The 22,126-nt window shown below is 36.7% G+C and overlaps 1 pseudogene; it reads left to right on the forward strand.

Annotated features, from left to right (window-relative positions):
- LOC109682884 (small ribosomal subunit protein eS4, X isoform-like) lies at positions 1 to 2,279 on the forward strand (annotated as a pseudogene).
- The last annotated feature ends 19,847 nt before the right edge of the window (positions 2,280 to 22,126 follow it).

Here is a 22,126-nt window from a genome sequence, read left to right on the forward strand (position 1 = left end):
ATGGACAATGAAACCTTAGTCCTAATGAAGGAGTCTGCATCCCAGGTTCCCAAAGAGCACAGCAGGTAGTACTCTAAGGGAATGTTTGGTGTTGCTGGTGAGGGGGCCAGGCCAACACATCTCCAAGCAGGCTACTCTATTTCTCTATTTTCACATGTCTTGGATACCTGTCTCCATTTAGAGCTGATAGGGCCTTTCAGTGGAATCCAGGCCAGCTGTGGGAACTGCTCCTTAACGCACATGTTCTTCAAATTAGATATTGACATGAAAATTTAAATTTGATTCAAAATCCATTCACATTTTTGCAAGGAATTTTAGTATTATATTTCTCAGTGAAATATTAGGTTGAACCATATGCAACTCCAATATCCACCCACTTTTGACATGTAATAATGTCAAGTTTATGAAGTTCAACTAATAAAAAGAATTGTTAAAGTATTTAAATACAACGTCTACCATTACAAAATGTGACAAGGTTGTAAAAACCATTTATAAGACATTGTCACATACTTGAGTGAACATAATTTTCACCAATGGTAATTATCAGGGATTTGAAGAAATCATTACTATTGATCCAAATTATGTGTAAATGTCATCATATCCTTTGATTTCCCTTCCATAAAAGGCTCAGAATATGTACATCCACAGAGATGGAAAGTAGAGTGGTGGTTGCCAGGATACAGGGGAGGGTGGGGAAATGGGAAATGACTGCTAATCAATGTAAGGTTTCTATTTGGCATGATGAAGATATCTTTGGAATTAAACCACTTCAAATGGATGTATACTTTAAATACATGAGTTTTATGGTACATGAACTGTATCTCAATAAAAATATTATATCAGAAAAAATGTTCCCCCCAGCATGCAAAAGATTCTCAATAATATTTTTAGGCTCTCTAAATATTTTAGTGGTTTTAAAAGCAAGTTTTATATGAATTCAAAGTCCAGTATCTTCCCCAATACTTTGAACTTTAACATTTATTATAATTCTGCTATATAAAGAATATGCAATGAAATTTTACACTAAGCCCCATGTAAATCTAGCAGTTTGACTCAGTGAGTTATATAAATATTACCATTTTCTGAGTGCCAACACATGAAAAAATACTGAAATGTCTATGCTATACAGTCCTCCATCCCGTAGCAAGTCTTTTATGCCTGCTTGCTGTAATTCAAGCCTGAGGAATGTCTATGCCTGAGGAGAAATGGCACGGAAAAAAGATGGTAAACTCAGAGGCAATGTGACCTGCTGGGATTAAAAATTCAAGGGGAGCATGAATTACAGCCAAGGGGTGATCAGCCCCACTTTATTTGGGAATCTTGAAAACAAGAGGGAGTTCTTGATGTTTCATTTGCACTTTAAGTGATAAAGTAACAATGAAAAGCAGGAAGAGTTTAAGATATTTGAGACTCTTGGGTGACAGGTCAAATCTACAATCCTACAAAAAAAACTGGAGCAAAGCGAATTGGGTCTTTGGTTTCAACCCACTGTACTCAGAACTCTCTATATCTTTACTTATTCATTTTTTTAAAAAAATGTTTTTTTCTGTTCCTAGTATAGCCACAGTTCATGGTCCCAAGAAGCATCTGACGTGGGTAGCAGCTCCAAAGCACTGGATGCTGAAAAAATTGACCAAGGTGTTTGTTTATCATCCATCAAACTGGGAAAACGTATGCCTCTCACCATTTTCCAAAGGAAGAGATGTAATACCCCCTGATAGGAGATGAGCTAATGATTTTCTTGAGCACTTTATTGAGACTGATGCAAAGTCAGAACTGATATAACCTACCCTGCTGGTTTTAGGAATGTCATCAGCATTGCCAAGACTGAAGAGAATTTCCATCAGATCTTTGACACCAACAGTCACCTTGCTGATTAATACATCACACCTGAGGAGGCCAAGTACAAGCTGTACAAAGAGAGAAGGATTTTTGTGGGCACAGAAGGAATCTCTCAGCTGGTGACTCATGATGTTCACACCATTTGCTACTCTGATCACCTCATAAAGTGAATGACACCATTCAGATTGATTTGGAAACTTGCAAGGTGACCTATTACATCGAGTTTTACACTGGTAACCTGTTTGTGGTGAGCAGAGGGTCAGAATTGGGAAGTATTAGTGTGATCACCAACATAAAGAGACATTTGGATCTTTTGATATAGTTCACAAAAAAAAATGCTAAAAGGGAATAGCTTTGCCACCTGACTTAACATCATCTTCATTATTGGACAAGGCAACGAATCTTAGATTTCTCTTCCCAGGGAAAAAGGAATGTGATTCATCATTACTGAAGACAGAGGTAAAAGGCTGGTGGTCAAACAGAGCAGTGGGTGAAATAGTCCCTAGATGACATGCTGGAGACTACAAATTGAGTTATTGTACTTAATTAAAGATAATACACAAGATTAAAAATAACAATAAAAATAATTTGAAAATAAAAACGTGTGTACCAAATACATGGTAACCAGCATTCCAAGTTCAGGGAAAAAAAGAGTAAACAAAACAAACAATCTTTGTCCTCATTGGATGAATGTAAAATATTTAAGGTGACAGATGGTAATAAGTGTGATGGAGAATATATCAGGGAAGGAAAGGAGAGTGTCAAAGTGTGGGGAGAGTGATGGTTCTTCATTTTGGAACGTTTTATCAAGAAAGTGACATGTGAGCAAAAATCTGAAGGAAGTGAGTAAGCAAGCTGTCAGAGTGTTTGGGGAAGGAGTATTTCAGGAAAAGGAACCAGTCAGTGCAAGGCCTGGGAGACAGGGATATGCCTGGCATGTTGAAGGGACAGTAAAACACCAGCGTGTCCAGGGCACTATGATTGCGGCAATAATATTCAGGAATTGGGAAGTGGCAGAAAGTAACACCAGGGACCTAAAATCTTAGAAGGCCTTGCAGTCCTCTGCGAGGACTTTGGATGATACTGTGAGTAAAACAGGAAATGTCTAGGTACACTTCCTATTAAGTGGAGGACCAAAATAGTCTGATCTACGTTTTAACAGGAACACCTCTAGCTATTTGTTGACAGTCACTCATAGGGAGCAATGCTGAGCAACTAATTGAGAGGCAATTTTAATAATCCAGGGGAAAGATGATTTGGGCCTAGAGCAAAGTGGCAATAGTGAAGGTGGTGGTCAGTTTCTGGTTATATTTTGAAGGTAGAGTTAACAGGATTGTCCATACATTGTTGTGTGACTTTTAAGAGAAAGAACAGAGTTATCCAAGGTTTGGGCTTGAACATCAAGAAGACTAAAGTTACTTAATTATTCTGGTTATTACTTATCTCCAAGTTGTTACTACCATTACTTATATCTGGTCATAACGGGGAAAGAAATTAATAGGTGTGTCAGAATGCTAAGGTTTTGCTTTTTCTTAAGTACCTCAGTACCTGATAATCAACCTCTTGTAATCAATAATTATGAAGCATGTTATTCCTTCAAGGGTAAGTCTACTAGGAAGGAACAATCTTTCTGCCCAAAGCCTGTTACATAGTTACACAATTTTCCTTTACTGAACTATCTCTAATTTAGATACATTAGTGAAAACATTTCAAGATCTTTCTGATTTTCAATTGAGTTTCTCTACTGAATCTTATAAAAATATCAAAATAGGAAATAATGATTTTAGAATTCAATGTGAAGTTCACAGCACTGTCCTCCTTTGCTGCTTGGCTTCCATCAGCCTGCTAATGTCAGGGGAGGGAAGGTACAAGTTCTGAAATCCATGTACGTAATCACAGTCTTCTATCCCTCTGTAAGTACTCTCCTCTTTTACACTTTGAAAACCTTACTTTTCCACTAATCTAGCCTCTTCTCAGGAAGTTCAATGACTCGTTCAAAGAACATGCATATATGGGGATAGGAAACTGTGGATTTCATGTATTGAGAATTTTTTTCTTAATTTAGATGCTCAAAAGTGGAACAAAAGACTAGAGTGACTGACATCCGTTTATTTTATGTTATCATTTTTATATTTACTCACATCTGTATACATTGTTTGGGCCACCTCCCCCCCATCCCCCACCCTGCTTCCAGGCAGAACGAGACAACATAAGACATTTAGACATAGTGTTTTGCTAGTTTGAGATGGAGATAGCTATACAGAGAGATTCCTAGCGTTTCTTCCGTGCACATACGTACTGCAACCCACATTAGTTCATCTCTGCCAGACCTCTTCGCTACTTCCAGATCACCTTCCCATAGTGGCATCTGCCAGTTTAAGATTACTATATTCACTCCTATACAGTGAGCACATCAACCACATTCAAATTTTAGGTTTCCTTCCCTTTCCTTATTCCTCCTGTGTGCATTTTCCCCTTAGTGTGTGATCCATGTCCAATAATATTACTGCATTTGTTTTAGGTCTCTAATCTGCATATGAGGGAGAACATGCAATTTTTGGCCTTCTGAGCCTGGTTGACTTCACTTAAGAGATGTTCTCCATTCCATCCATTACTTGCTAATGGTAAGATTTTATTCTTCCATTGTGTATAAATACATTTTCTTAACCCATTCATCAGCAGTGGGGCATGTTGGCTGTTTCCATAACTTGGCTATTGTGAATAGTGCTGTAATAAACATGGGTGTGCAGGTGCCTTTGTAATAACTTGAGTCACATTCCTTCAGATATATCCCTAGGAGCGAGATTGCTGGATCATATGGCAGATCTGTGTTTAGTTTTTTAAGAAGCCTCCATATTGTTTTCCAAAGTGATTGAACTAGCTTACATTCCCACCAGCAGTGTATGAAGATTCCTTTTCCCCCCACATCCTTGCCAATGTTTGTTGTTGGTGGTGTTTTCCATGATAGCTATTCTAACAGGAGTGAGGTGGAATATTAATATGGTTTCAATTTGCATTTCCTTTATGGCCAGGGATGGTGAGCATTTTTAAAATATTTTTTGGCCATTTGGACTTCTTCCTTTGAAAAAGTTCTGTTTAGTTCAGTTGCCTACTTCTTTATTGGTTCATTGATTTTGGGGGAGTTTAGTTTTTGGAGCTCCCTGTATATTCTGGTTATCAGTCCTTTGTCTGATGTATGGCTAGCAAATATTTTCTCCCACTCTGTGGATGGTCTCTTCAGTTTAGAGACCATTTCTTTTGTTGTGCAGAAGCTTTTTAATTTCATGTAGTCACCTTTGTCCATCCTTTCTCTTAGTTGTTGGGCTCTGGAGTTCTACTGAGGAAATTCTTGCCAATACCTACTGCTTCCAGAGTATTCCCTGCTCTTTCCTGTATTAACGGAAAGGTTTTGGGTCTGATATTAAAGTCCTTAATCCACTTTGAGTTGATACTAGTATAGGATGACAGGCACAGACCTAGCTTACATTTTCTGGAGGCAGATAACCACTTTTCCCAGCAACATTTGTTAAAGAAGCTGTCTATTCTTCATCGTATGTCTTTGGCGTCTTTGACATCTGTATATATGCTCCAATGTTAGAAAACAATATAGGGGAATGAGATACAACAAGGTCATTTAACTTTTAGCTAGAGATAAAAAATAACCAAATTCAGCAAAACCTTTTGCTTTCTGATAAGGGGTTCTCTGTTTCTCTAACTGAAGTTTTTGCATTCATTGCTGAAGGAAATTTCAATTTGCAAATAGTAAAATGGACATCAATTCCATGTTGAGCCTGCTGCCCTGGGTGAGGCAGGAGAATGTCTAAACCTCATAGTTCTTGTCTATCAATCTCTGCTTTTGAACATTTTTCTCTCTGGGAGCCCTGGGCATCCCCGTACCTATTATCACTCTTTCTCAGATGGCAGAAAAGTGTGCACAGACTTCATATGTTTATTCAACAAATGTTTACTGATAGCCTGCTATGTGGCTGATAAGGTGCTAGGGCCCCAAAAGTGAACAAAGTATTGCTATCATGACCCTATAGACTAGACTAAGAGAAGAGAAGAGCATAAATCAGATAATTGTAATGCAGTATGAAAACTGTTGTGATGAAGGAAGCTGAAGTACCATGGGAGCAACCTAGATATGGGCAGACAGAAAGATTTCCTGGAGAAAAAGATATCTAAGCTAAAATGTGAATGATGAAGAAAAGTCAGTCAAATGACAAGGGTGAATAAGAATACGACTTTCAGATAAATGAAACATTCTGCAGGTGAAAGAGTTATCATATGTGGGATTTATAAGCATGTTCATATTACTAGTCAGCAACAAGGTCTTTAGATATTGGGGCCTTTGGTCTGATTAGGCTAGACATCTCAGTTATAGTTTGCCATTTTAGGCTAGTTTTTGGATAGTAGAGATGCTGAAGTATTCAAGAGATGAAACAAAGACCTGAAACAACAAATTGGCAGTGAATGTGAAAAGGAAGGGATACAGTTGAAAGCCTGTGCAAAGTCAAATCTTCCCAGTATGATAAGAAAAATGGGAAGACACAGAGATCCACGCAATAATTTAGCAGTGTAGACTAAATTTAGCATTGTTAGCTAGCATTTTTGCTAACAATTTTTGCCATATCCTATGGGCCTCCTACGTGATTATGGTCTCCATTCTCTTGTCCCTTTTCCTACTACAAGCCCACCTTATTAATCCTCAAGTAACTCTATCAGCTACTTTCTCCTCAGGGAGTGTTGGAGTGGTTTTGTGGGGAATATCATGAAAATGGACCAACTGGTTCCTTTGAAAAGTATAGTATAAACTTAGTGGATTCCACACTCTTGATTAGCAATCTTTCTGTTTATCTCTAAAATTCCCTATCAAATTACTAGCCATAACAAATATTTACTGAGTGAGCACATACCAAGGGCTAGACATCATGCAATCTAAATCCAGCCTCATAACCTTCACTTTCTACAGGTGACTACACAATGTACTAAGATGGGTCTAAGCCATATGATGTGTGAAGCCCATTAAGTCCTCTCTATTTCTGCGTTTCTATGTAAATTGTCTTACCTTCTTTAGAGAAGTTTCAGTTCTCTCTGAAGGTAAATAATATTCCTAGCCACTAGCTCTTCCCACTTCCCAGGATTTATGTCACCAACTCTTGCTTCTCTTTAAATCATTTCTCTGTTTCTTTTCACTGGATTATTCCATTAGCCAATAAATACTTAAGTAAGAGATGAATATATGCTTCTATGTACTTAGAAAAGACAAGAAAAGAAGAAAGGAAGGAGAGAAAGACTAAACAAAAGAAGGAAAGGGGAAAGAGAGAAGGTAGGAGGGAAGGAAGAAAGGAATAGTGTGAAAAGAAGATAAGAAAACCAAAGAAATCTTGCTTTTCTAAGAGTTATCCCTTCAGGTCAAGTGATGACATCTTGAAGTTTTTGGTTTTTTGCTTGTTTGTTTGTTTTTCAGACAATGTCTCTGCTATGTGGTCCAGGCTGGCATTGAACTCATGGTTTTCCTGCCTCAGCCTCTCGAGTGCTAGGATGGTTTGATCTTTCTATAAGGAGTCATCAATTTTCCCTGGAACATGTGTTAAACACATACTAATTCCTTAAGCCCTGTAGCATGGTTTATTCTCTTTTCTCCTCTGAAACTGCCTAGTGAAACAGTCAGAATTTCAGTTGTCAAATTCAGTTGCTTCCCTGTCATTCACCATTGTTACAACTGACTTTGATTGTCACTCCTATTGTCCCCTTGAGGACTTACTGGTGTTCTTCCTGTTTTTTGTTTTTTGTTTTTCCCTCACTGCTTCTTTTAAAAAGTTGTATTTTTCTTTTAAATTAAAACAAAAGCAAAAACAAACAAACACACAAAATACCTTAGTAATGCTCTTGTAGGGTTTATCTTTTCCCTTTGGCTGTAAGTGATCTTCCCAAGGACTGTTCTGATAATATGATTTTCATGGATCTAGTTTTGGTCTCTAGGCTGAGGATTTCTAAGCTTCTTTTTCTTGATGAAGCCTCTTCAGTTGCCTGTCAGTCACCTCCCTCTGGGTACAATTTCATCTTGGTACCTCAAATCCAATATGTCCTTCCTTCTACACATGCTCTTCTTGTTTTTACCTTCCAACTTCCTTGTCAGGACTTCCTGTGTCCAAAGCTGGGCTTTAGTTATGCCCAAGCACATCTAGCAAACTAGTGGGACAGCAGAAGCTGATGGGCACAGGAGTCCCAGTAGCTCTTAAGACTTACTCAGTCAAAAGAAAGTTCCAAGCAGGCTTGCTTGTCATACCAAAACACTCCTTGTAACAGTGATACAGCTCAATATTTGTCTTTCCAAATCATCTTTTATCTTCTGCATTAAAATACCAACCTAATGCCAATTTGTGAACATTAATAAATGTTTATGACAGAGGTAGAAACCAGGTGTTAACAGGACTTTAGAAGAGAGGGAGTGAATTCTGTTAATAAGATGGGGTAGAGAGCTAACAAAATTTTACAAAGGATTTCTCATTTCAGTCAAATGTAAAATATGATTAAGAATAGCCTGGGAAAAATAGAGGAAAGGCCTCTGGCTAAATGGGTCTTTAAAGGTATTAAGAAGCATAGGTCAGACCTATCCTATAACAAACTAATCTCTAAGCAATGGATAGTCTAGACACTACTGTGTAAAATAAATGAAATGAAGGCCTGAGGTAAGGAACTGGCAGTTAGTGTGGAAAGGAAGATATGCAATCAAGAGTCTGTGTAAGGTCCAATCTCCCCATTATAATAAGAAAAATGAGAAATGACAGAATTTCACCCCAAAAATTTAGGTTGTGGGGCTCTCAGGAATGTGGCCACTTCATAGCAGAGGTCAGTGAGGGTGTCCTAAACTATTCACATGAGTCCTAACTTGGGCAGGCTGTTCTAATGGAATGCAAGGTGATAGATTTTGGTCTCATAAATAATCCATGACTTAAACAGTGGAAGGAAGGACAAATTAAAGGCACACTAATTTAGGGTACTTTATTGAGTCTAGTACAGGTCTCCATGTAGAATGTAGTGACATCTTTGCCATCTACTAGGTGAAATACTAAATCTGTTTCTTAAGAGATTTTTCCAGTGAAATATTGCCATTTCAGGACATTCTTTCATAGCAGTATCATAATAGAAAGAGAGTGACCATGGAGAATCACACAGTGCACTTTCAAAGGGGCTGTCATTTCCTAAGCTCAGTAGTGGGTGTATTCACCAAGTTTCTCCAGAAAAACAGAACCAATGAGATTCTTATGAAGTAGCTCACAAGGCTGTGGGAAGATTCAAATCCAAAATCTTCAGAGTGGGCCAGCAGGCTGGGGACCTAGGGAAGAGCTGATGAGGGAACTCAACCCCTCCATGTTGCTATAATAGTCAGGTCTGGATTGGACTTGATCTCCACTGATCTTGGCTTCTGAGGGCCTCAGTACCTAAGAGGTTGGATTAGATGGTTTCTAAGGTTAGTTTGGCTTCTAACACTGTAATTACCTGACCCAGTTCTTGTTTCCTCTTGTTCTGCTCTATAATTTAGTAACAATGTCAACAGAAGGGCTATCTTGGAAAAGTCTGTCTGCTTTCTTCACTCTGGATATGAATATCCTTCATAAAACTTCTATAGAAACTTCTTTATTCTTGACTTCAAAATTTACTATATTTTTGGAAAGGTAATGATGTTGGGTTTTATTATTGGTCTTTTTGGCTTTTGTGAGTCCAAATAAACTTCTATGTTCATCCATTTCTGCCTACGTATATTTAATCCATACTCTTCAGCCTGATTTTCCTTTACCTGAATGTCTGCGATCACCCTGATAGTGAGTTCCTCCTCTTCTGAACTTCTGGCTGATTCATTAGCTGACACTTCCTTTATTTTTCTTTTCCTTTTGAAACTTAACTAATCTAGATAAATACAAAAGATACAAAACAGATATATACTATCCTATTCTTTAGAAAGAATTACAATTACCATTTTGAATTATATTGTTTCTTTGTTGAACTATTTTAGCCCTAAAATCCTCTTCAACACTACTATAAATCCCATTTCCAGAAGCCATGTGTGTAACCTTACAGATTCTTTAAAAATATACAAACATATGCCTTTTTTGTTTTGTTTTGTATTTTAACTCAAGCACAGGACTGTTGTATGGCTTGCTAATATATAGTTCAATATATATTTTGAACATCTTATTTTTAATAACTAAACATTATGATCTATTCTAAGATATAGTGACTAAGCCCATTTCTGTTAAGAGCATAGAACATTCCATTATATAACTATATGCTATTTCACTTAAAATTTTCCTATTGATGGAATGCTGCAATATGTACATATACTGTGTACTGTAATAATTGGTTTATGAAAAAACTCTCCTATTACATTGTATTTTCTTGAGTTTCAAAGATATTTTTAAATAATCTATTTTCTCAGGAAGCAATACAGAGTTAAATAATAACTAAAATGATAAATTATCTTTAAGTGCCAATGAAAAGAATGGTAAATTGGCAGAAACCAGAAGCTATGTACTTGAAAACATAGGTCTGAAAATGAGTTTTTTGGGTTAAACTGATTAAGGCTTACAGCAATAGAAAAGTATATATGCAGAAAACAAGGCATATCCCAGTGGAAATTTGTAAGGAAGGCAAATCAGAATAAAAATGGAGGAAAAATCATAACTTCTAAAATAAAAGTCCTCAACAATTCTGGGATAAACCCAGAAGTTTTCCCAAATTCCAATAAGTCTGTCAATTAATGTTGTTTGTCAGAATAGGTGCAGGGCAAACTCCCTTTGCTGTGATAATAGGCTTGGAATACTATTTTAAGAGGATAAGGGACCAGAACTTATATTTGAATGGCTCTCACTAATGGACCAATGAACTAGAAGGACTCCTTAGGCCAGCTGAGCAGTAAGGGAGATGGGAATGTGAACCTGGAGGAAGGAGATGCAGAAGGGAGTTTTTTTTTTTTTTCTCATTGCCTGATATTCATCAGACTGCAGAGAAAGCTTGCAAAATATTCGATCTCCAGAAATTTTCCGAAGTCTTTTTCTAGCCTTCTTCTTAAGTTCTCCCAAGGATATAACACCCTCATGCTAAACTTTGCTGCTGAAAGCTCATTGTGTGGGCATGTCTTTGGCAGTCTCCCTGGGCCTGATTTCATCACCTTTATGCTTGAAAATTGCCTAATCATTGACTTTTGACTGACTCCTTAACATTCTCCAGCTTGACTAAACTTTGGCAGACTTCCTCTTTGATTCTAGGCCCTTAACATGCATTTTTGTAGAGTATCTTTAGAAAACCTATAAGGGTAAGTATTTTCTCTGGCCTATTAAATATAAGTGTTTTTACAAGGGAGAGGTGAGGATAGGTAAGACACCCAAAAAATTAGCTAGCATTTGTTGCCCTTAACGCAGAGAAACTAAAGCAGATACCTTAAAAGCAACTGAGGCCAATAGGAAAAGGGGACCAGGAACTAGAGAAAAGGTTAGATCAAAAAGAATTAACCTAGAAGGTAACACCCACGCTCAGGAAATCAATGTGAGTCAATGCCCTGTATAGCTATCCTTATCTCAACCAGCAAAAACCCTTGTTCTTTCCTATTATTGCTTATACTCTCTCTACAACAAAATTAGAAATAAGGGCAAAATAGTTTCTGCTGGGTATTGAGGGGGTGGGGGGGAGAGGGAGGGGGTGGAGTCGGTGGTAAGGGAGGGGGTGGGGGCAGGGGGGAGAAATGAACCAAGCTTTGTATGCACATATGAATAATAAAAGAAAAAAAAAAGACTCAGAAGGCTGGGCGCTGGTGGCTCACACCTGTAATCCTAGCTACTCAGAGTGCAGAGATCAGGAGGATCACAGTTTGAAGCCAGCCCAGGCAAATAGTTTGTGAGCCCCTAACTTGAAAAACCCTATCCCCCCCAAAAAAAAGTGCTGGTGGAGTGGTTCAAGGTGTAGGCCTTGAGTTCAAGCCCAAGTACCACAAAAAGAAAGAAAGAAAGACATAGAGGAAACTGAACATAGAATTAGAGAAGGGATGATCCTGAATATTTAGCAAAAACCAATTTATTGATATTTGCTGCTTAGTTAGTGGACAGAGCAGGTGTGTATCACAGGGAAAGGTATAGGATCTATGATTCTGTCACCAAATCCAAGTATCCTATAGGGGATCTTCGGAAGAGTTCTTTGGAAGCTGAAAGGATATGTATGCATTTTAAGAAAGATTAAAAATTCCTTTCTACACAAGGAGAGGAAGTTTGCAGGAGTCTTTATTTGGAATTATTTCACTAGCCAGTGATTGGAGTGATTATGCTCTCTGCCAAGTTCAAATGTAGTAATTTATTTAGCTATACTGGTCAAGCTCTACACAAGGAACTGAGTAGGTACAAAATCAAAAGCTAGAAAAAGAGAACCTTGTTTTCTGAGTTCTTACTATGTGCTAGATGTTTCCCATGTTATCTCATGAATTCTCCCAAGTAATATCTATATCTCAGTATATAGAATATAGAGATAAGAACTGAGTTCAAGTAACTTCCTCAAAATTATTGTGAGTGTATAGAAGAGTTCGAGCCCATATTTAGGTCTTTCTGAAGTCAGAGTTTGTTTTCTTTCCACCAAGATAGCATTTTCAGTCCCATTAGACCTAAGGCAATTTTTGCAATAAATATTTTGTGAGGCTCTCTTTACTACCTTGAAATAAAATTTATTGAAAATAATCCCCATATACATTCATTTTTTTAAAGTGCAATCAAATCTACCTAAACATGTGTGCACAAATGTTGACAGCTGTACTCATGATAACTAAAAAGTGCAGACATCTAAGTGTCCATCAACTGAAGAATGGAAAAATAAAATATAGTATATTCATAAAAAAAATAAAATATAAGTGTTTTTAAAAAATCTATTGTCAATTTTACAAATTACAAATATCTTTCTCCCATCCTCAGCAAAAAGATCAACTGGAGGTGTCACAATACCTGACATCAAATTATGCTATAGAGCCATAGTAACAAAAATAGCATAGTACAAACACAAAGATAGTCACAAAGACCAGTGGAACAGAATACAAGACCCAGAAATCAACCCACACAGCTATAGCTATTTGATTTTTGACAAAAGAGGAAAAAAAAATATGTCAAAGAAAAGTCAGTCTCTTCAACAAATGGTGCAGGAAAAACTGGTTATCTACATGTAAAAGACTGAAACTAGAGCCCTTTCTCTCACACTGTACAAAACCAAATTCGAAATGGATCAAAGATCTTAAGGTAAGATATGAAACTTTGAAATTACTACAAGTAATTTCAGAATATAGACATTGGCAATTATTTTCTGAAATTGCCTAGGAAATAAGAGCAAGAATTGATGAATTGCATCAAATTAAAAAGCTTCTGCACATCAAAGGAGACAATTAGCAGAATTATGAGACAGCCCACAAAGTGGGAAAAAAATCTTTACCAGTTATTTATGAGGTAAATGATTAATACCTTGAATACACAAACAGCTCAAAAAATTAAAAGAATAATAATAATTATTATTAAAAGAATAATTCAATTAATAAATGAGCAAATGATTTAAACAAACAGTTCTCAGAAGAGGTACAAATGGCTAATAAATAATAAGAAAATGTTCAACATCCTTAGTTATTAAGGAAATGCAAACCAAAACAACACTGTGATTCTATCTCACCCAAATTGGAAATCAAGAAAACAACAAATGTTTGAGAGGATGACAGAAAAGGAACCTCCTCAGACACTGTTAGTGGGAATGTGAACTAGTGAAACCACTATGTAAATTGATATGGAGGTTCATCAAAAAGCTAAAAATAGGCATACATTATGACCTTGCTATACTACTTTTGATTATATATTTGAAGGAGTATAAATCAACATATAAGAGAGATACTTGCACACATGAATATCACAGCACCATTCACAAGAATCAAGCTGTGTAATCAACCTATGTGTCCAACAACTGATGAATGGATAAAGAAAATGTGGTATATATACACAATAAAGTATTATTCAGCCATAAAGAAGAAGGAAATTATGTCATGTGCAGGAAAATGGATAGAACTGGAGATATCATATTGAGTGAAATAAGCCAAGATCAAAAATGCAAACACACTCATATGCAGAATCTAGTTTTAAAATGATAATAATAGTAGTGTAATTATTTTACATTTAATTCATTTATTTTACACAAATGTAAAAAGAGGGACCGTCGGGGGTGAAATCAGCAAGAGGGGGAGGGCAAAAGGAGAGAATACTGGAGGATGAAGCAGATCTAAGTTCATCATGTATATATGTATATGAAGATAGCATAATGAAACCTGCCAAATGCTGTTTGAAAAAGGGGAGGACAAAGAAAGGGGGTGAAGGGAATACAGTGTAAAGCACACTGTATACATCTATGAAAATTTTACCATGAAACCTTTTTGCACTATTAATGCATCTTAATTTCATAAAAAGGCTCTTCCAGCTATCTCTTTGGAATGTAATCATCAAAAGAGATAGCAAACCTGTGTCTCAGTTTCTATGGAAGTATAGGAGCCTAACTTTGGTGGGCATCTAGCTCCAAGTTGTAAAAACTGCCTTTTGTTATGAAGATATGAGAAAGTTTCATTTCTTCTGGGTAAAGCCAATTAGTAAACATTAATAGCTTGTGTTCTCCCAACTCCAACACAAAAATCCTCCTGCCCTTCATCTCGGTGGAGGTCAGACTGAGTTCTGCCTCCCTCCCCTTTCCTTGGCATAGTGTTAACAGTCTTCCATGCCTGTTTAAAGTTCAGTGCAATTATGGTTTGGATATTTTCAGTTTTCTACTCTTACTCCATAAAGGTTCCTTAAATGAAATATAAGAAGGACATTAATCAAATTTCAGCAATTTATATTATATGAATTGCCAATATTAGTTCTTGAGTAACCTAGGGGCTTTCATATATTTTAAAAACAGTTGTTCACGTGGTATTCTGAGCTGCTTTCAAGCTATTTAACCAGCAAATAATCTAGATATTTCAGACAATCAGGCAGGAATATTTTAAGTCAAAGAGACAATTTTGGAGCATCTTTTAAGTCTTTAATGTCATGGTTCAGCTACCCATTAAAATCAGTTGGGGAACTGATGCTGCTGGGTCCCATCCGTAAGGACTGTGGTTTCATTGTTCTAGGTATGATCTGCCCGGAGAGATTTTGAAAAGCTATTTAGTTGATTCTAATTTTCAGTAAGTGTTGTGAATCACTGTCTAAGATTTTCATGGTTTTAAAAATCAACTCTTCTCTTCCTGAATTAAACAAATACTCATGGGGAATACACTTTGAGTCAGATACTAAAATGAATGGCCTCTGCCTTGCAAGATGCTCTCAGAACAATGGGGAGGCAAAACATAAATAACCACAGTGCAATAAAGATCACAAAAGAAGTTTATTCAAAGAGTTATGGAAACACAGGTGAGGCAGCAATTAAGATTCTTTGGGGATTGTGTCTGATTTGTTAGGCCAGTAGGTGTGCATGGAGAATGCTGCCAGAGGATGGGGAGAAGATGTCAGGTTACGTAAACAATGGGAATGACGCTCAGGGACTAGAGGAGTCACCATTCCCTAACATCCTCAAGGCCTTTTTTATTGCTGCTATTGCCACACTGTGACCATTTTGGTCTAAATTGAGCAGACCTGTTAGCAAGGGATGACAATTGCATTTTCCAAACCTTCACTTTTTCTGCAAAGTTTTATACAAATCTGTGGATCTCAACACTGAGATCCACTCAATACTGGTTTACATTGAAACCATTAGAGGTGTTTAGTAATAGCAAAATAACATTGATGGTCTAGTCTCAGAGAGTGCGATATTATTGGTCTGGAAGGAAGGGTCTGGCTATTGTTCATCTTGAAAGCCTTGCATGTGATCAACATGAACAGTATCAAAGGGCATTTTGTGGGGCACAGTATTGTTCTCAAACTGAATACTGGTGGTATGGTTTCACTTCTATATAAACTTAGTAAACCTCACCAAGCTGCACATCAAATTGCTGAGTTATATGGTATGCAAATTATAAAGCTATTTAAAAAACAAAAAAGCACAGCACACATTTAATGTGAAAACTCAATCATTAAATATTTCCCTGGCTTGAGCAATGAGCTTCTTTGATTAAGAAGTATTGGCTAGAGTCCTAACAGCTCACAGATGTGGAGGTTCTTAGTACAGTGATTATGAGGAGTGGCAATTGAGGAGGGTAGTCATACAATCACAGAATCTTCACAGAAGGACCCAGTGAGCACTTGCCATGCCATCTAAAAGAAAAACACTCACTGAAGATATGGCATGTAATATCTTTTAGGTCCAAAATTGCAGTTCACTCAAGTATTTCATTTTAGCAGAGCAATTTCAGAGTTTTTACTGCTACACTGAAATAACTGTTTTATGTTACCTCCAGTCCTCTTTTTAAATCAAAATATCCATTCATTTCAAAGATCTCTTTAAGAGAGATCACAGATGTCTTAAGCTACATGAATATTATATTTATCAAAAATAGTGAAATAAGGAGGTATTCACATTTCTTAATTACATATAAAGGTCCAAAAGAAAGACAAAGGCCTTCAGTTTTTTTAGTTCATTCATCAGAATTAAATGAGACACTCATCCAACTAACTTCTAAGGAGCTGTTTTTATAGGCAACCATGTCTGTATAGGTTTATACAGAGAGGATAGAACTCAACACCTTCCTAATGTTTGCCAATTGCCATTCGTAACTTCTTCCAATGCAATAGAACCAAAGACAATACAAAATGTAAACATATCATTTGTGGTTGTAAGACAATAAATTCATTTGAACTTTAAGCTCCTTTCCTCTCAATAGTTTATGAATAGGAGTAATGAAATATATATCGTAATATAAATAACTAATCATTTATTTATACATACAAATAACATAATAAAATTGAGGTGAAATTTGTCTACTTCAAGTTATAAACACAACCTGAAAAGCAGGTTTGAATTGAGAAAATAAATGTGAAAATGTACAGACATTTTTTCTTTTTTTTAAGTTAAAGAATGATATAAACTCTGAATAAAGTAAATATCTTTTCTTGATTCCTCAAACACTTACTAGAAATTACTAATGAGTCTAATGTGGCCTGTTCATTTATAGTAAAAGGATGAAGCTCCAGAATTTTAGGAAATCCAAAAGTTTTCATCTGAAATTAGTAAAATTCAACTCATAATGACGGGGAATAGTAATTCCTAGATAAACCCTGTGGAACAGAAAATTCTATTTATTTTCTAAATCTTGGTCAGGAGTCTATAGGAAGAAATTATAATGGTGTAATAGCTAATAAAATGGAGAATCAAAGGCAGATTTTTCTGCACAGTCAAGATGAAAGAATACCTGATTCTTTCTTTAACCAGCAATATCCCTGGAATGGAAAGGGGCTGCTATATCACCACAATTTATTTTAGGTCTATTGTTTCATTTCTTTCAGTTTGATATTCATTAAGGGTCTTCCAGAACTGTAATTTGGCTGACTGAAAGAACTTGTGGATCAAGAAAGAGCACCCTAAGGAGGATTGATCCCTATCCTGTGATGTTCCGGTTTCTCAATCAGTCTCTTCCGAGTTAGCTTAGAATGAGTCAGTCTCTTCCAAGTGAAATAATGAAATCGAGATTGGGGATCTAAAGAGCTGAGGCACAGAACCTTTCTTGTAACAGTTCTGAATTAGTGTAACCCAGAGGCTTGCTAAACATCTACAAATATTACCTGGACCCATTCTTGAGTTTTTCTAGGATGTAACTGTTAGAATTACAGATTACAACTCAACTTTACTGTGGCAATAACATGGAAAGAAGTTGCTTGGATTACAAACCTCTCAGCTTTTCCTTTTAATGCAAATCTGAATCAATACTCATTTAAGGCAGGTGCAAGGTGATAGCTGGAGTTCAGTGAGCTGGAGCCCATTGGTGGAACCAGTGGGCCATCAGGCATTGGGATCCTTATGAAAATGTGAGAGAATTGTTAACAGTTAGAAATTCTTCATTTTCTTTTATAAGGCATGATCATGGTAGAGACATCTACATTTTACCAAATTTTGTTTCCTTCTCTTCCTAGCCACACAGTGACATTTTATTTTCAAAATTCTCTTATTGTTACATGTGCCATGAGACTGGGACTGGCTGATGGAGTGTAGCATCTGTAGATCTGGCACATGAAAACCTATAATCTTTCAGTTGCTATCTCTTTCCCAACCCAATGCCTGAATGGAAAGAACTCTGAGGTCTTAGAGAATAGAAAAGTCACCCCTAAGATGCCTAGATATTAGACTATTATGTGATGTTGGAGATAAAGTCTGTGGTGGTTCATTTTCAAGGCAAAACAATTAACCCTAAGTGGAAAAACTACTGGTCACTTGCTAACATAACTGCTTGGGGATGTAACAAAGCTCAAACACCTGGAAAGTCACTAACAAGGTGTTGGGGAGGGGCCATGATAAAATGAGGAAATGGGTAAAAACTATGTACGTGCTCAAAAGCAAGTATTATAGGGAGGTGTTCCCACTACAAAGAGACAAAGGGAGGTGGAGACTTAAGCCAGCTTCTAAAATTTGACCAATCCCCAGAGAGGCATATTTTAAAATAGCCTAATAGAAAATTTAGGCGACTATGGGAAAGAATGTACACCCCATAGTACTCCGCCAATGAGGAGCCGGGGGAGTGCCTTGCACACTAAAGAATATAATACTTGTAACTGCTTTGGGTGTGTCTGCCAGCCAGACACCTGATCTTGCAAGACCATAATTAAAGTCTTACTTTTGCTGTACTTCATGTGTCTCTGAGTCCATTCTTTGGGTTTGGACAGATAAGTGTGTTCTAACATGTGAGTGAAAAGAAAATGAATATTATGTTAAGATACAAAAATGTTTGTATTGTTTTCTTAAAATAATTAAACTGCTCTCACACAAAAATTAGCACAAGTAATTGGAATCTCCTACAATACACTCTAAAAAGATGTTGTTGGCTTAGTGGGTGTAGTCAGATGGAAAGCTATGCATTCGTGTTATGCAGGGCCTATGGCAACTTGGAAGGCAGATTAGATTCTATTGCAAATGAGACTGGATCTAGGTAGTGGGATGGAAAACTAATTATAATCAGTATGATTGATTGTTATTTGGAACATTTAGCATGATGCTGGGTGAAGGAGACGGGTTCAGGTAAGATTTGGCAGGGTGGTTTGCTTTTTTTTTTTTTTTTTGGTGGTGGTAGGCATTGAACCAATGGCCTTTTCATGGTACACAAGAACTCCACCACTGGCAACAACCCTGCCCCAGAGTTAACTGATTTGAAAGCAAAAATTGAAAAGAATCAATATAGTCACAATGTATCGTAGCTATCTTAAAATATTTAAGATGTCTTGAATAAGATTTTGAACAGAAAATTCAGAAAAATTAAGAGAATCAACATAATTTATAGCCATTGCTAAAATTTTGTATGTTCCTTTACCCAGGAATTTGCACAATTATAAACATACATAAAACATATACCATGGATCAACAGTTAAAATAAGATTTGAAAAATTTCCTCAATCATTATTGCGAGCAAGTTTACATTTCATAAAATATTCTTATACATAATTATGTTTTGTGTGCTTACTTTATGGCGATCATAATTTATTGTCAATAACTTATTGCTAGTTATGTGTTATTATAAACAATGCATATATTAGAGCCAAATATTTTATTCTTTTTTTCTTGGCAGTACTGGGGTTTGAACTCAGGGCTTCATGTTTACTAGGCAGGCATTCTACCACTTGAATCATGACCTTAGCCCAATATTTCACTCATATATTTATAGAACTTGAATTTCAGGACCAAGGAGTATATACATTTTGAAGACTTTCTATATGCAATCACAATCCTTCAGAAAAATTTTACTTATATATATTTGCCAATAGCTAGGAATGCATATTTTAAAAATTTGCTCAAGCATATTATTTATATAACAAAGTACCACAAACTGGGTGTCAAAATGAAGTTAAATCTATTATCTCAGAGTTCTGGAGATTATATGTCTGTGTTAGTCTGATTTTCCTTACTATGATAAAATACCTGAGGTCAACTTAAAGGGGGAAATACTTGTTTTGGCTTATGGCTTCAGAGGTTTTAGTCCATAATCACTTGGTTCCATTGGTAAGGGCCTGTGGCAAGGCAGGATACATGTTGGGGAGGGCATGGCAGACCAAAACTGCTCACCTCATGGCATCCTGGAAACAGAGAAAATGAGAAAGGGGTTAGGAACAAGATATACTATTCCAGGTCACGTCCCTAATGGTGTACTTCTTCCAACTGGGTCCCACCTCCTAAAGTTTCCATCACCTCCACAAAATGCCATCAAATTATGAATCCATCACTAGATTAACCTACTGATGAGGTCAGACCCCTCAAGATTCAATTACTACCCCAAACCCATCAGCTAAAACTATACCTTTCTAAGGAGACAATTTAGATCTAAACCACAACAAGGTCAAAAATCAAAGCATCAGAAGAGTTGGTTCCTTCTGAGGTCTGTGGAACAAAGATGTTTCAGGCTTCTCTTCTTGGCTTGTAGATGACTGTCTTCTTCCTATGTCTTTTCACATTATCTTCCTTTCATGTGTATCTCTGTGTGCAAATTTCTCCTTTTCATAAGGACACCAGTCATATTTGATTATGGCCCACTCTACTGATTTTGTTTTAGCATGCTTAGTTCTGTAAATACCCTATCTCCCAATATCTCTAAGGTCTTGGGGGTTAAAATTTCAACAGTGAATTTTGGAGGGACATAATCCTTGCCCACACCTCTGTATTATCTCTACTGCTCTGGCCTTGCTCACTGCAGGTCAGCTACACAGGACTTTGATCATTATCTTGACGAAGGCAGACTTTTTCCTGCTTCTGCTTTCATGTTACCTTCTCATCCCTTATGCTTTGTATCAAGCCACTTCTTGACCAATCTAAAGTATACTTCTACCATCTCTATTACATTAGATGTTTCATTTTCTTGAAGACACTTAAAAAGGACAACATTGTCTTAATTACTTGCTCATTATCTAAGAATTCCTCCCCTGAAACTAGAAGGTAAATTATTGTTCATCACTCGCTTTCCCAGAGCCATTATAATACCTCATGTACGGTACATGGTCAATAAAAATTAATGAAGAATGAATGAATAAATGAATGAATAAACAAATCCTGTAAGATGGTGCACAAACATAAGAGTTAATGAGAAAGACATAGCATTTTTGCTAGCTTGAGATAAAGATAACTATAGGGAGAGATTCCTAGCATTGCTTCCATGCACATGAAGACACCTGTTTTAAAACCTCTCAAAGTAGATATTTAAGGACAAGCTCTTACTAATCAAAAGATAAATGTTAAAGGGTCTGGCTGTCTTTCAATTTGTGAAGTATTTTATTGAGAATTTTGGTTTTTGGCAGTGCTGAGGTTTGAACCATGAGCTTCACACTTGCTAGGCAGGTGCTTTACCACTTGAGCCATACCTCCAGCCCTGTGAAGTATTTTAAAAGCAATATTTGTCATTAAGTTAAACTTTGTTACACCTGCATTCCAAAGGAAAGAATGATTTCTTCTTGGTACCTAGTGTTGCTTGAAAGAGAAATCAAGCTCTAATTTTGTGTCATCCCTTTGCCCTGGTTGGTGTGCTATTTTGTCTTACTAATCTGTTAAGTGACCTTAGGGAAGTCACAGCATGTAGCATGTCTTTTTTCCTCAGGACAGGAAGTGAAGACCAAGACCATTAGTTCTCCACTTTTATCAATGACTGCAACTACCTACCTATGTGACCTTGGACAAGGTTTATATTACTTCCTATCATTAAAACATAGATAATAGCCACCACACAAGAATGTAGCAAGGATTAGTACAATAAAATAAATGAAGTATTTGGCATACAGTAGCTGCTTGATATTATGTCTCAATTATTATAATATATAATCTTTAGCTTTTTTAAAACAGACCTTATCCATCAATGGATTTGCCAACAGATTTAGATTACATAGTTTTCCAGACTCCTACTCATTTTAACTATTACTCAGTGACCTCTTTTTCACAAACTCTCTCAAGATAATTAATTGCAGTTGAGGCAATGAGAGTTGTACATATCTATCTGCATTATGAATGTCAAAAGCGGTTAAGATTTTAAGTGGCAGACAGCTAAGGTACCATGGAAGTCCAAAGGAGGAAGAAATTGCTTTCATCTTCAAGGGTTGAGGCACAGAGTAGAGAAAGGAATTTG

Source organism: Castor canadensis, chromosome 9, assembly GCF_047511655.1.
Source record: "Castor canadensis chromosome 9, mCasCan1.hap1v2, whole genome shotgun sequence".
NCBI classification, from domain to species: Eukaryota; Metazoa; Chordata; class Mammalia; order Rodentia; family Castoridae; genus Castor; species Castor canadensis.